We start from the raw sequence: 13,451 nt of genomic DNA, 5'->3' as shown, positions 1-13,451 counted from the left end.
TTCCAACATCCAACAAAATGAAGAGTAAGAAATCTTCTTAGAACAAAACAAATAGATTTCTGAATAAAATATTTTGGAATGCAGGGTTGTGTTGATAAGAAACTAGGGGAAATCTACAGCTATCAAAAATGAATGAAAGTGAATCTGATGCCAGCTGCTGCGGGGGGAGAGGCACCTATTGATCCTTGAAATATTAGTTTCCTGGGGCTGCCATAACAAAATACCACAAATTCAGTGCCGTAAACAATAGCAATGCTCGTGTCTCACAGTTCTGGAGGCGCCAAGTCTGAATCAAGGTGTCTATAGAGTTAGTTCCTTCTGAGGGCTGTAAAGGGACTCTGTTCCTTTCCTGTTTCCTACTTCTGATAACCCCAGGCATTCAGGGTCTTGAGGGTGGTATTCCCTCTGTGTTTTCAGGTACTCTTTCTTCTATGTGCCTCTGTCTCTGTCCAAATTTCCCTTTGGATAAGGACATCAGTCCTATTGGATTAGGGCCCACATTAACACCCTCTTCTTAACTATATAAAAGCAAAAACCCTCTTTCCAAATAGTCACATTCACATGTACTAGGGATTACAACTTCAACATCAACTCATAATGTCTGCTGAACTATAGTTTTAATTTTTAAGGGACTCAGAGGGATAAAAGCCAAAGTTTAGGGCCATTACAAGGCAGGAAGACTGACAGAAGCCTAAAGGGGAATTCTAAAGGAAACAAGTGAATTTAAATATTCAAATATTGGGCCAGCATAGTGGGTAAAGCCACCACCTGCAGTGCCAGCATCCCATGAGGGCTCCCTTAATCATTATATAGTGCCCTTCTATGTCTCTTTTAACAGTTTTTGTGTTAAAGTCTATTTTGTCTGATATTAAGATGGCTATGCCAGCTCCTTTTTGGGTTCTGTTAGCATGGAATATCTTTTTCCAAACTTTCACTTTCAGTCTGCATGCACCTTTGTTGGAAATGTGTTTCTTGTAAGCATCAAATAGATGGGTTTTGTTTTTTAATCCATTCAGCCAGTCTGTTTTTTTTTTTTTTTTTTTTTTTTTTTTTTTTTTTTTTTTTTTTAACAGGCAGAGTGGACAGTGAGAGAGAAAGAGACAGAGAGAAAAGCTCTTCCTTTTTTTGCCGTTGGTTCACCCTCCAATGGCCACGGTGGCCAGCGCTCTGCGGCCGGTGCATCGCGCTGATCCGAAGCCAGTGGCCAGGTGCTTCTCCTGGTCTCCCATGTGGGTGCAGGGCCCAAGCACTTGGGCCATCCTCCACTGCACTCCCGGGCCACAGCAGAGAGCTAGCCTGGAAGAGGGGCAACCAGGACAGAATCCGGCGCCCTGACCGGGACTAGAACCCAGTGTGCCAGTGCCGTAAGGCGGAGGATTAGCCTAGTGAGCCACGGCGCCGGCCAGTCTGTGCCTTTTAACTGGAGAGTTGAGGCCATTTATATTCAATGTGACTACTGATAAGTAGTGACTTCATCCTGCCATTTTCCAAAGATATTTATAATTTATATTTTGAACTTCCTTTGATCTTTTACTGAGAGATTTTCTTTCTGTACCCTCTTTCATATTGATGACCATGTTTCTATGTTTTTGTGTGTAACACATCCTTAAGCATGTTTTGCAGAGATGGACGAGTGGCGACAAATTCTTTCAATTTCTGTTTGTTATGAAAGTTCTTTATTTGACCTTCATTCAAATGAGAGCTTTGCAGGGATTTTTTTCTGGGATCTTCTGGGATGACAGTTTTTTTCTCTTATGACTTGGGCTATTTCTTGCCATTCTCTCCTAGCCTTCAGGTTTTCTGATCAGAAGACTGCAGTGAGTCTAATTGGAGATCCTCTGAAAATAATCTGGTCTTTCTCTGTTGCACATTTTAGAATCTCCTCTTTATGTTTCACTGTGGTAAGATTGATTACAATGTGTTTTGGCGAGGATCTTTTCTGATAATGTCTATTGGGAGTTCTGTGTGCTTCCTGTACTTGGAGGTCTTTTTCTTTTTCCAAACTGGGGAAGTTTTCTGCTAGTATTTCACTAAAAAGGCCTTCTAATCCTTTTTCTCTTTCCATGCCTTCAAGAACTCCTAGAACTCGAATGTTGTGTTGTTTTTTTTTTAAAATAGTTTCATGTAGATTTCGAATTAGATTTCTAATTTCCTATTCTTGTCTTTGGATTCCCTGTATACTTTCCTGTGCTCTGTCTTCTAAGTCTGATATTCTATCTTCTGAATGATTCTGTTTTTAAGACTCTCAACTGCAATTTTATTTGTTCTATTGAATTCCTCATTTCATTTTAATTGCTCTTTAATACCTCAATTTCATGTTCTATTGAATTCTTCATTTCATTTTGATTCCTCCTTAAAATTTCAATTTCAGGAGATTTTATTTCATGTACTGAATGGATTTCAGTAGTTCAAGCATTTGCTTTTATTACTTCTATGTAATCCAGCTCATCGTCTACATAATCTAGTATTGATGAGTCGTGTTCTTTTGGGAGTGTCATGTTTCTTCCTTATTCTTGTTTCTTGGATTGTTGTGTTTGTGATTCTGCATTTGTGGAGATGCCTGTTGGTTTCTTCTACTATGACTCTGTAGATAAGTGGACTGTCTGCTTACAGTGAATCTCTAGAGGCTTGTAGTGGGTGTGGCCAGCGAGCTTTGTTCAGTTCTCCAGGGTTAAAGGCATGCCTAAGGTGACACACCCAGGTTTGGCATGGTGAATCTTCTCTCTCTTTTTTTTAATCTGAAGGGAGGTATATTCTGCTCAGTTGACTCTTCTCAATGGAGACCAGTGCCTGAGCACTAGCCCCAATGGGTGTAATATTCGTCTGCTCTCAACTTTTATTTCTTGAAAGTACATTTAAAAATTTTATATGTTCATTATGATCTCATGGAGATTAAGTGTTTAATGGTGGCTACCAAAGACTGCTTGATTAATGTGGAATAAGTTATATTTAAATAAACGTTCTGAAGTTTTACTGCACAGTAGGCTAACTACAGATAAGAATGTATTGCAAATTTCCCTATAGAAAAAAATCATGGGGTGAATATTTGGTTTAGATGCCAACTGGGATACAAATATCTGATATGGGAGAGTGAGTCTGGGGTCAACTCCTGACTTTCTATCTTTTTTATTGTTTTTCTTTTTATTTATTATTTATTTGAAAAGGCAGAGTTACACAGATAGAGGCAGAGAGAAAGCATGATTCTCCATCAGCTGGTTCACTTCCCAAATGGCTGCAAGAGCTGTGACTGGGCCAAGAGAAAGCCAGGAACCTAGAACTACATCCTAGTCTCCTACATGGGTGGCAGAGACCCAAGTACTTTGGATCATCACCTCCTGCCTTCTTGGGAGCATTAGCAGGGAGCTGGATAGGAAGCAGAACACCCGGGACTTGAACCAGAGTTCTAATGGGATGCTGATGGTGCAGGTGGTGGTTTAATCCACTGGGTCCCAATGCCAGTCCTCTGGCTCCATTTCTGATTCTAGCTTCCTATTAATACAGATACTCGGAGGCAGCACGTGATGGTTAAAATACTTGGATCCTGGCCACCCTGGACTGATCTTCTGTATATAAAGATAACTGAAAATTAATCTTGATGTGAATCGAATGGGAGAGGGAGCAGGAGATGGGAGGGAAGTTATGGGGGGGAAAAGCCACTGTAATCCAAAAGCTGTACTTTGGAAATTTATATTTATTAAATAAAAGTTAAAAAAAAATAAGCGTTTAAACACTAAGATAGGAGCGTGTATGTTTTTACCATAAGGACATGTAAAACGTTTGAGGAAATAAATACCTTTAACATAATTGGACATTATACAATGTATATATGTATTGGAACATCACATACTACCCCAAAGAAAAAACACTGTATCACCATTAATGATAACTTTAGGGAATACCTGTATTACAGTGCATATTATGCAAAGTACTTTAAGTAGTAAATGGAGAAATGAAAATAGAAGGTGGGCTTATTTTGGTGTAAAAGATTTTTATATCCATTTTTTTCATAATCTGTATTTTCCACAAACTTTCTGAAGACCCCTTGTATATAGTACATTCTGTACTAGGCTTTTTATTCCAACATTATTTTAACAATTAGTATATTTGCATGATGTTTGTAATGATGTCATGCGTCTAAACAGAAGAATTAAAACAATTATCAAATATCAAAAGGGGCCAGGTGGCACAGCACTTAAGATGCCAACTGAGATAGTCCAGTCCTGGCTATGCTTCTCATTCCAGCTTCTAGTTAATGCATACCTTGGGAGGCTGTTGGTATTGGCTCAAATACATGGGTTCCTACACAGATGTGGGAGACATGCATTGAGTTTGAGGTTCCTAGTTTTGGCCAAACCCAGGTCTGACTTTTGTTGGCATTTGGGCAGTGAACTTGCAGATGGATCTCTTTTTCTCTGATTTTCAAATACAAAAATAAATAAATACTTAATAAGAAATTTTAAAATAGCTTAATCCACTGTGCCCCAATGTCAGCCCATTTTTACTCGATCATATTCAGCATTACAGCTATCACAGCAAGCTCAATTTATTTCATTTCAGTATAAATAAACAATATTAAGTTATATAAGAATCACAGGATAAACTTTGAGCCATGCTACTGTCATAATATTTTTCATTTGAAAAAACTCCTTATCCCCTACTCTGAAATCCTCTGCTAGTAAAATAGTAAATGTCATGGACAATCAGAGGCAAAGCAGTATAATGAAAAGAGATCTGTATAGAAGCCAAAAACTTCAACTCAAGTGCTACTTCACCTCACATCTTGGAAAATAATTTTACATTTCCAGTCCAGAGTTTCCTAATTTATAAACTGATGTTAATAATTCTGCTTTGACCACCTTACTGAAAAAGGAACACTTAAAGACAGTTACATTGAAACAATCCAGTGTCTGTGTGTCTGAAGATCCCCTGGAAGGAACAATTACTCAGAAAGAAATTTCAAGAAGTTAGGGCATGGGTCAGCATTGTGGTATAGTGGTTAAGTCGTGGCCCGCAAGGCAAGCATCCCGCATGAGTGCTGGTTCAAGTCCAAGCTGCTCCACTTCAAATCCAGCTCCTGGCTAATGTGCCAGAAGATGGCCCAAGTTCCTGGGGTGTGTCTGTCTGTCTGTCTGTCTCTCTCCATTTCGCTAACTCTGTCCTTCAAATAAATAAAACATAAAAAAGAAAAAAAAGTTAAGGCTCAAGTATTTTGCTTGGGACTCATTACTTAAATGTACACAAAGGATAAAAAATAGAGTTGAGATTCCAACCTGGCTAAATTATTCAAGTGCCCAATGATTATGTACAAAGTCACTTAGAAATTCTGCACTTTGTGTACTGTAGTCTTCCCTCCCTCCTTCCCTTCCTTTGTTTAGCAGGGAGCTAGATCAAAACCAGAGCAGTGCTCTCTCCTCCACATGGACACAGGACAAGCAGAGCAGAACTACTGAAAGTAAATAATTAGAAGACGGAAGCTTCACAGAAACTGAAGAAAAGAAAGAACAAAATTAGCCTTCACTTATCATACTTATGGGCATTTCCAAAACACAGAGACCCCAGAAGGGATGAAACAATTGGCTCATGTTCCTTTTCCTTTGAGAAAGACTGAGTCAAAGAAAGGGGCAACAATCACGACAAAACCATCCCTGCATGGAAACCTTAAGCCAGAGGGGGGCCCCAAGATGGTGATATAGCAACAAGTTAATGCAAGTCACATAGAGTAAAATAAATAGTTAAAAAGGAGAGAAGATACATGCTGGAGATAGAGCAGAGGCTGGTAGCAGACCCCAGCAGACCAGTTTTGATAGGAAATTGCCATTCTACAGAGCTGCAAATAGCAGCATGAGGGGGAGCTTGGCAAACTGCTTGTGAGGTTCCACACAGGACAAAACAGAAGGTATGGAGGAACAGAGAGGTTGGGCACCCCCCCACCCCGCCCATCTCCATTTCTCCCCACCCCCCAACCAGACCTGCAACCTACCGAATTAAGCCATGAAGACAGAAATCCTAAACAGACTCATTACCAACATGGAAATTAAACCAGTAATAAAAACCCTCCCAACAAAGAAAAGCCCAGAACCAGATGGCTTCACTGCTTAATTCTGCAAGATATTTAAAGAAGAATTAACTCCAATTCTTCTCACATTATTCAAAATAATTGAAAGGGAGGAACCCTCCCAAATTTTTTCTATGAAGCCAGCATCATCGTAATTCCTAAACCCAGAAAAGATGCAACAGAGAAAGAGAACTACAGACTAATTTTCCTGATGAATATAAACACAAAAATTCTCAAGAAAATTCTGGGCAATCTAATTCAACAATACATCAGAAAAGTCATTCACCCAGACCAAGTGGGAATTATCCTGGGTATGTGGGTATGGTTCAACATTCAAATCAATCAAAAAAAAATCAACAATCAATCAATCAATCAATAAATCAAGCAATGTGATACACCACATTAACAAACTTTAGAAGAAAAACCATATGATTATTTCAATAGATTCAGAGAAAGGATTTGATAAAATACAACACCCTTTCATGATGAAAACTCTAAGCAAATTGGGTTTAGAAGGAATATTCCTCGACAAAATCAAGGCAATTTATGACAAAACCACAGTCAGTGTCATATTGAATAGGGAAAAGTTGGAAGCATTCCCACTGAGATTCAGAACCAGACAAGGATGCCCACTTTCACAGATCTAGAAAAAATGATACTGAAATTCATCTGGAAACACAAGGGACCTCAAAAAGCTAAAGCAATGTTATATAACAAAAGCCGGAGGCATCACAATACCATATGTCAAGACATATATACAATGGCCGGCGCCGCAGCTCACTTGGCTAATCCTCTGCCTGCGGCGCCAGCACCCAGGGTTCTAGTCCCGGTTGGGGCGCCGGATTCTGTCCCGGTTGCTTCTCTTCCAGGCCAGCTCTCTGCTGTGGCCCGGGAGTGCAGTGGAGGATGGTCCAAGTGCTTGGGCCCTGCACCCGCATGGGAGACCAGGAGGAAGTGTCTGGCTCCTGGCATCGGATCAGCGTAGCACCAGCCACAGTGGCCACTTGGGGGGTGAACCAACAGAAAAAGGAAGACCTGTCTCTCTGTCTCTCTCTCTCTCTCACTGACTAACTCTGCCTGTTTTTTTTTTTTTTTTAAAGACACATATACAAGGCAGATATAATCAAAACAGGCTGGTAATTTTACAAAAACAGATAGATAGACGAATGTAACAGAACAGAACCGCTAGAAGTCAACCCAACCATCTACAACCAACTTAGATTTGACCAAGGAGCTAAAACAAATCCCTAGAGCAAGGGCAGTCTGTTCAACAAATGGTGCTGGGAAAATTGGAAATCCACATGCTGAAGCTGAAGCAGGACCTTTACCTTACATCTTACACAAATGACCTGAGAGCTTAGAGAGCTTTGGACCTTAGAGAGTTTTGGAGAAACTCTGTAAGACACTGGCACAGGCCGGCACTGCGGCTCACTAGGCTAATCCTTCGGCTGCCGCGTCGGCACCCCGGGTTCAATTGCTTGGGCCCTGCACCCGCATGGGAGACCAGGAGGAAGCACCTGGCTCCTAGCTTCAGATCGGTGCAGCGTGCCAGCCGCAGCACATCAGCCGTAGCGGCCATTTGTGGGGAGAACCAAAGGAAGGAAGACCTTTCTCTCTGTCTCACTCTCTCACTCTGCCTGTTAAAAAAAAAAAAAAAAAAAAAAAAGACACTGGCACAGGCAAAGAGTTCCTGGAAAAGATCACAAAGGCACAGGCAATAAAATCCAAAATTAACAAATGGGATTATATCACATTGAGAAGCTACTGTACTGTAAAAGAACCACTCAGGAAAGTAAAGTAGCAACTGACAGAATGGGACATATTATTTGCAAACAATTAACACTCTTACGTTTGACGTCAATGATTACATATGAGCCTGCCTCAATCCTGGCCATTGAGATCATTTGGGGATTTAACTCGTGTATAGAAGATCTCTGTCTCTCTCTGCCTCTCTGTAATTTTGCCTTTTAAATAAATAATAAACCTAAAAGAGAGACAGAAAGAGAGAGAATGAAACTTCTAATCCAGTTTCTTGTGAATGGCCTAGTGAAAGTAGTAGAAGATAGCTCAAGTACTTTGGCCCCTGTAACCCATGTGGGAGACCTGGATGAATCTCCAGGCTCCTGGCTTTGGTGGCCATTTGGAGAGTGAACCAATGGTTGGAATATGTCACTCTCTGTCTTTCCCTCTCTGAGTAACTCTTTCAAATAAACCTTTTTTCCTTTAAAAAAGAAAACTGTCATGGAATATGATGAATATACATCTATAGAGCAAAAAAGAAAAAGAAAAAAAAGAAACAAATTAAAAAAAAAACCTGTTCTAATGATTAAGTATTAGATTAATGCTGTCCACACAAGGTAGGGATAAGGATAAGCGACCACGGGTAAAGCAATAATAAAATGCTGAGCAGACAACAGATGCTCAAGATTTTCTTATTATTCTATTAATGAGTACTTACCCTTAGGTCCAGTAAGAACATGTTATGCTGATTTAAAAGGTGCTGAGGAGCTGACATGATTGCATAATGCGTTAAGCTGCTGCTTGCCATGCTGACATTACATATGTGCAACATTTCATGTAGTGGCTGGTCCACTTCCCATCCAGCTCTCTGCTGATGTGCCTAAGAAAGCAGCAGACGAAGGCCCAAGTACTTGGGCCCCTGAACTCACATGGAAGACCCAGTTGATGCTTGCTTCACCCTGGCCCAGTTCTGACCATTGTGGACATCTCAGGAGTGAACCTGCAGATGGAAGCTCTCTCTGTCTCTCCCTCTCTCTAGCTCTTTCAAATAAAATAAACAAGCCTTAAAAAAAAAATTGGGAGCACACAGGGTCAGCTTTGTGGTGGCTCCATTTCCAATCCAGATCCCTGTTAAGGTGCCTGGGAAATCAGCAGAAGGTAACATATGTGCTTGGGCCCCTGCCACCAAGTGGGAGATCTGGATGGAGTTCCGGGCTCCTGGCTTCAGTCTGGCCCAGCCTCAGTTCTTATAGCCATTGGGGAGTGAATCAGAGCATGGAAGATATCTGTCTCTCTCACTCTTTTTCCCTGTAACTCTGCCATTCAAGTAAATAAATTAAATTTTTAAAAAAGATGAAGAACATATTTTATCAATAATTCTGAAAGTATTACCTATAGACATAGGCCTCTTAAGATTTTTTCAAGGGTTCTCTAACATCAAAATTTCATAATAATATGTTGATAACATTTGACGTTTTCACTGTATTTTATACAGATTTTTTATAAGTATTTTTTTTTATGACAGGCAGAGTTAGAGAGATAGAGAGAGACAAAGAGAAAGGTCTTCCTTTTTCTGTTGGTTCACCCCCAAAATGGCCAGGAGCCAGGTGCTTCCTCCTGGTCTCCCATGCGGGTGCAGAGCCCAAGGACTTGGGCCATCCTCCACTGCACTCCCGGGCCACAGCAGAGAGCTGGCCTGGAAGAGAAGCAACCGGGACAGAATCCGGCGCCCCAACCGGGACTAGAACCCCGGGTGCTGGCGCTGCAGGCGGAGGATTAGCCAAGTGAGCTGCAGCGCCGGCCCAAGTATTTTTTTAAAAAAAGATTTATTTATTTATTTATTTTAAAGAGTTTCATAGAGAACAGGAGATAGACTGGTTCACTCCCCAAATGGCCCACAAGGGCCAGAGCCACGCCAGGCAAAGCCAGGAACTTCATCCAGGTCTCCCACGTGGGTGGCAGGAACACAAGTACGTGGGTCATCCTCCATTATTTCATAGGCCATTAGCAGACAGCTAGACTGGAAGCAGAGCAGCTAGGACTCGAACTGGTGCCAAAATTGACGCCAACATCATACACAACAACATTACCTGCTATACCACAATGCTCGACTCTACACTGATTTCAAAAAATCAACAGTGGGCAAATATGCTGGACCTTATCAGGTATCAGATAATGGCATCAAACTGTGCTAAAATTTTCAGTGTTATGTACTCATTGTAAAATGCCAGTTTTGGAGCCAGTGTGGTGGCACTGTGGTTTAAACCACTGCCTGCAATGCAGTCATCTCACATTGGCATGCTAGTATCAGTCCCAGTAGTTCCATTTCCAATTCACCTCGGTTATAAAGCACCTAAGAAGGGCAAACTATGGCCCAAATACTTTGACCCCTGCCACCTATATGGGAGAATTGAATGGAGTTCTTGGGTCCTGGCTTTGGGTAGGCCTGCCTCTAACTGTCACAGCCCTTTGAAGAATGAACCAACAGATACAAGATATTTCTCTCTGTCTCTCCCTCTCTGTCACTCTGCCTTTCACATAAATAAAATATTTTGAAAATATAAGTTTCACTTAGGAATATCCCTCCTGGATTATAAAAATTCTTACTTTCAATTAAATCTTGGCTGTTGAAAACATGTTCGTATAACATTCTATATGACAAACTGGAAGTATGCAAAGGACTCCTGCTGCCTACCAAAATACGATGGTTTTGTTAAGGAAGGACTTATGCAACAGTATGAGTTGTGTATTGAACCAGCCACTGTTGTTCATGGAACACCATTGCTAATTAAACAAATGAGAGGTCAGAACACTGTGACTATTTGAATTTGCATGTTTTGTGGGTTTTTTTCCTCCAAAATTAAGTGAACCTATTACTTAAAGGAACAGGTCTGAAAGTACTAATTGCCAATGACAAAATTTAAGTTTTTAAGTAAAAATTAAAAATTTAGGACATTATCTGACATCATGAATTTGAAAATTTTTCAGAACTCCAAGACTTCTGATGAGATAGGTGGTAATATTAACAGATGCAATTTTTTGATAACATGAGATGTGTCAACATTTATACAATATGTATAGCTCAGAGAACCAATATTCTTCAAATGGATAATGAACGCAAATGTTTTAAAATTAAACGAGTAACACATCTATGCAAAGTAAGACACCAGTGGTTCTTTTTTACTTAAAAATATTTGTTCATTTATTTACAAAGCACAGTGACAGAGAAAAGAAAGAATATGTGAGAGAGAGGTCTTCTATCTGCTGGTTCACTCCCCAGATGTCTGCAATAACTAGGGCTGGATCAAGTGGAAGCCAGGAGCCTGGCACTCTATCTGGGTCTCCCACATGGGTAGCAAGAGTCATGCAATCAGGCCACCTTCTGCTGTTATCTCCAGGCAAATGACCAGGGAGATGGATGGTAGTGGAGCCACTGGAACTCAAATTGGTGATCATAAAAGATGCATCACAGACTCCTGTGTCACAATGCCAGCCCAGATCAATGTACAAAAAGTATACCGATACAGTTTCGATTTCATTACAGAAATGAATATTTAGGAAGTTACTAATTGTCAAATTTCAGTGTAATATCAAAGAAGAATATACACAATCATCTGAAAAGCCTATTTAAATAATTTACAGAGCTACAGATCTATGTATATTTTTTCCATATACCTCAACTAAAACAATGATACAATTAGTTAAATGCTAAGAAAAGAACTAGGAGAATACAATTGCCTTCTATTAAGTCAGATATTAAAGGGATGTGCAAAAGCATAAAAACAAAGTTATTCACTCACTGACTTTTCAGGAAATACAACTGTCTTTCATAAACATACTGTTCCTGGCACTGGCTTCAGGTCCAGCTCCTAATTCCAATTAATGCAAACCTGAGAGGCAGCAGTGATGGCTCAAGTGGGTTCCTGTCACCCATGTGGGAGACCTAAATTGAGTTCCTAATTCCTAGCTTTTGCTGCTTCTCTGCCCTAGCTGGTAGGGGCATTTGGACAGTGGACCAGGAAATGGTAGCTCTATCTTTCTCTCCGCCTCTCAATAAGATGAGAGAGGAAGAAAGGAAGAAAGGATGAATGGGAAGGAGAGAGGAGGGAGGGAGGAAAGAAAAAGTGCAAAGTGATCCCAAGGCGACAAAGTTATGAGCTAATGAATGTATACAGATGCGACTAATTTCTTTGAATAATAATTATTATTTGAAATAACAGAGAAGCCTAAAGAGTATTTTCATTGTGAGATTTTAGAAATGTTCCAAAATTTTTCCTTTTAAGCAATTATGAAAGCCTAAATTGTCTTTATTAATGTATTAAAATGAGATATTAAGACATATGTAAAACAGCATGATTGATCATTGTCTATCTCTGACAAGTTGCTATTTTTTTAAAAAAGATTTATTCATTTATTTGAAAAGCAGAGTGAGAGAGAGTGACAGAAATATCTTCTAACCACTAGCTCATGCCCCAAATAGCCACAAGAGTGGGGGCTAGCCAGGCCAAAACCAGAAGCCCAGAACTCCACTGGGGTCGCCCATGTGGGTAGCAGGGTCCCAAGCACTTGGAACATCCTCTGCTGCCTTCCAAAGAGCGTTAGCAGGGTGCTGGGTTGGAAGCAGAGAAACCAGGACTTGAATCAGCAGTCTGATATGGGATGCTAGTGTCACACCAGCTTAACCCACTGTGTCACAAAGCCAGCCCCTCCAACAAATCGTTAACAAAACACATGGTTATTATTTTAAAGCTTAGCTTTCAGAGTGTTTAAGGCTCTTCTTAATACTGTTTTTTTTTTTTATTTGAAGTAGCTCTTGAAAGTATTTTTTGCTTCACTGACAAATTTTAGCCTTTTCCCAAGTAATATGCTTCAATAAGTCTCTCAATTACTGATAGCACTTAACACATTTTTTTTGAGTTTTGTTAAAAAAAATTCTGACAAATCCAGAATTGAGGTTTAGGAGTGGTGGTGATGCAAAAGAGGGAAGCTTCAGGTGAGGGGTGGGGGCTGTGAGGGGCAGGCAGCAATAGTGTCTCCTTCACCCCCACGCCTGCAATCCTCTCCAGAAGACAAAGATGATCGTGCTCCAGAATGGACAAATCTTCTATCATGCCTGCTGAATGTAGGAAGAGATGTCTGTCTCATCAGGCAGTTCACTAATATTGAACTCAAAGTGGTCCTGTGCGTCACTGAGGATCTTGGAATCATTTTCATCTGACACAAAGGTGATGGCCAAACCCTTGGTGCCGAACTGTCCCACTCGGACCACCTGATGCAAGTAGGTGTCAGACTCCTCCGGCATGTCATAGTAAAAGAAACGAACACATTTTAAGAGGTTCAGACTAGAAGTTAGAAGACTTGAGTTCTAGGATGTTGGCTCAGTCACCAGCAGCCTTAACATCTCCTTTTCTAAAATATGGGACTGATCTGCCAAATGACTTCACAGGTATCTTCCATGTCTGTTGGACTGTGATTATAATACAACACTGAAAGGGTCTGGTTAAGTTACCTGCAAGTTCCTTAACCTGTAGGTGACAAACTCACTAAACACAACAAAACCAATCTGACATTACAGATTTCCTCTTTGTATTTTTTAAAAATCAGTTTGTAAAACATGATTCCCTCCTGTTTTTAAAAGAACATTAACAGGATTAAA

At 40.4% G+C, this 13,451-nt stretch overlaps 1 protein-coding gene across 1 annotated transcript in view; it reads right to left on the bottom strand.

Annotated features, from left to right (window-relative positions):
* FAF1 (Fas associated factor 1) overlaps positions 1-13,451 on the bottom strand; it is a 473,941-nt gene that overhangs the window by 191,880 nt on the left and 268,610 nt on the right. The gene's annotated exons all lie outside the window — the stretch shown is intronic.

The sequence above is a fragment of the Oryctolagus cuniculus genome, chromosome 7 (genome assembly GCF_964237555.1).
Source record: "Oryctolagus cuniculus chromosome 7, mOryCun1.1, whole genome shotgun sequence".
Classification (NCBI taxonomy): domain Eukaryota; kingdom Metazoa; phylum Chordata; class Mammalia; order Lagomorpha; family Leporidae; genus Oryctolagus; species Oryctolagus cuniculus.
This window is presented reverse-complemented; position numbering and strand designations above follow the sequence as displayed.